The sequence below is a fragment of the Hemitrygon akajei genome, chromosome 11, assembly GCF_048418815.1.
Source record: "Hemitrygon akajei chromosome 11, sHemAka1.3, whole genome shotgun sequence".
Taxonomy (NCBI): domain Eukaryota; kingdom Metazoa; phylum Chordata; class Chondrichthyes; order Myliobatiformes; family Dasyatidae; genus Hemitrygon; species Hemitrygon akajei.
Window position 1 is genome coordinate 88,013,837 of NC_133134.1, and position 2,667 is coordinate 88,016,503.

The 2,667-nt window shown below is 42.9% G+C and overlaps 1 non-coding gene across 1 annotated transcript; it reads left to right on the plus strand.

Annotated features, from left to right (window-relative positions):
* Positions 1 to 314: 314 nt before the first annotated feature.
* On the plus strand, positions 315 to 386 carry trnaw-cca (transfer RNA tryptophan (anticodon CCA)). The gene has a single exon. It is a non-coding gene; the product is annotated as a tRNA-Trp (tRNA).
* The last annotated feature ends 2,281 nt before the right edge of the window (positions 387 to 2,667 follow it).

Here is a 2,667-nt window from a genome sequence, read left to right on the forward strand (position 1 = left end):
ATGCTGCTTGACCTGCTGAGTTCCTCCATCGTTTTGTGTTTGTCGATAAATCAAGTACTGAGAAGGCTGAACAGAGGGGGTAGAAGGTTGTTATAAATACCGCTCGGTGAATCTAAACGAACATTAAAATCTGACAGAGAACTGTGTAACTGGTGTGTGTAGAGGAACTGGGTCAATGAAAGAGAAATGAGCTACCAGGCATGGCTTAGTTAGAGATCGGGAACTCTCTGCCGGCAGCGCCTGCACAAAGGCATGGGAATCCTGTTCTCCTATTATGTCAGTTCCTGGAAATAATGACATAAAAATTGAAAATGGGCCTCGTGGCGCAATGGTAGCGCGTCTGACTCCAGATCAGACGGTTGCATGTTCGATTCATGTCGGGATCACAGATGTTATGTCATGTTTTGTTACCTCAATACGTCTTTCCGGAATTCAGCACACTTTCCAATTTGGTGTCAAGGTTCGGCAAATGCGCAGCTATTTTCTCTTGTTTAGCGAAGTTCAGCAATGAAATGTTGACATTATGCCCCGTACCGAGAAATAAAATCACCCTATTATTGAAAAAAACCCTGCTGGCATTGTAATCTGAAATGAACACAGAAAATTGTGCAAACATTCAGTAGCTTGGGCAGCATTTGTGAAAGGAAGGAACTACATTTTCTGCACGTTCTGCCTTCCAATCAGCTTTACATTGTTAGCCCACTGAACTTTGGCAGCATTTTAAATATTTGTATTTTCACCAGGGCCACGCAAGTTTGAAAGATCGACAGGGATTAAACATTCGGCAAAGGAGAGGGATCTGTGAAGTGAAAGTGGGGCTCTTTTATAATAACGACCTCACCAATTTCCTCTCTGGGCTCTCTCCCTTGAATCAGAACTCAATATTCTGGAATAACTAGTCACTGAGATTGAAAATTAAAGGTTGTTCTAAGCTTTGCGAAGATTTCTGTTTTTTCCTGAGTTCACCGATGATTGTAACATTGGGACGAACAATTCGAGAAAGTCTCTTAACAGAAACTTCACTAGATAAAAGTACCTATGTACACAGTACTTTTCATACAGAATGATGTAGTTCAAAGTGCTTTCCAGTTCGCTAAAGCGGAAGCATGAAAGTAACAAACAAAAATACGTGGTTTTTGCGATTAGAAGTGACAACTGAGTCTACATCTTCTGTAGTTTTAGATAACAGATTCCACAGTTTAGGTGCGTCATTCAAAACAGCTGATCTACCAATTATAGTTTGAAGCTGATTGCTTAAATTTAAGAGACCTGTGGAAGAGCATTTGAGAGCTCGTGAAGGATTAGAAAGCGAAAGCGATCTGGGATGTACTCCGATCACAGACCACTAAGAGCTTTAAAACCATGTAAGAGAACTTTAAAATCAATTTAAAGCACACTGAAAGCCAATTCAGAGTAGCTAGGTTGAGAATGATAAGTTCCGTCATCCCAGTTTTAGTTAAACGTCTTGCAGCGGCGTTTTGAATCAGTTGAAGTTCATTAGGCCGGGAAAAGTTACATTCAATAATCTAATGAATTCGATCTAAAGGCGTTCATAAAACATGGAAAGTCCGTGAGATCCGAAGACCATTATTAGCGATGTGATATGATCAATAAATGATTGAAAACACATTTAAAAGCAAGTTCATGATATGAATTTCTGCTCCGAGTGACCCGCATGCAGTTCTCTTATGCTGCGGGACCCACGCTAAAATATTCTCCAGTACGATGGTGCTGATAAATGTCGACTCTTTGCGTGCAGCTCTAATGCGAATTATTAAATATTCCCACTTAGGACTACTACAGCAGAAATCCACAGTTACAGGCATGGACACTTCAGGAAACAACATCGTCTAAAACGTTTAAGAAATCTCAAAATCAGCTTACCCCGGTCTGCAAACTCGCGTCACTGATGCCGTTTCTAAGCCAAAGGAAGGGTTGAAGGCCTGCTGGACTACAAGTGCGACTGGAACGCGGAGCCTTAGATTCCACCCTCCTCCCCACTACTGACCTCCCTGCCGGCGAATGTTCCGTCGCTGGAATATAAAATTAAAGTCCTCAGAGCAAGATTGAAGTGTCAGAGGGACACCGGAGACTGCAGAGTACTTTGCTACACGGAAATGAAGCTCATCGTCATCATTTCGGACGCAGCCCTGCAGACCATTGGCTTCACCATTCACCGCAAAGAAAGGGTGGCGTAGATGAGGTGGATTATACATCATGGTTGACTCATTGTGGCGCCTAGACACTTGTGCCTCATTCCTGTTCACCTGATCTGGAACTCCTAGCGGTTAAGTGTCCTCAATCTTATCAGCCAGGGGAGGTTTCTGCCGTCATCACTGACCATCGTTCGGCAAGCACTGGAGAAACTAAACACTCTGATTATTATTCAGGAAACAACGCATCCTGATGCCTTGTCGATCATTGCGAGTGTGTGGGGTGGGGGTGGGGTAGGGGGTGGAGATTTCAACGAGGCTAGCTTCAAAACGTCTCTGAACAACTACTACCAACATATTACCTGCGGAAACAGAGGAGCCAACATGTTTAACCACCGTTATACTACCATCAAGAATAGTTACAAACTATCTCACGCCGTCAATTTAGAACGTCCAAACATCTGCCTGTACTTTTACTCCTACCGTACAGACAAAAAATCCAGACTACAGTATC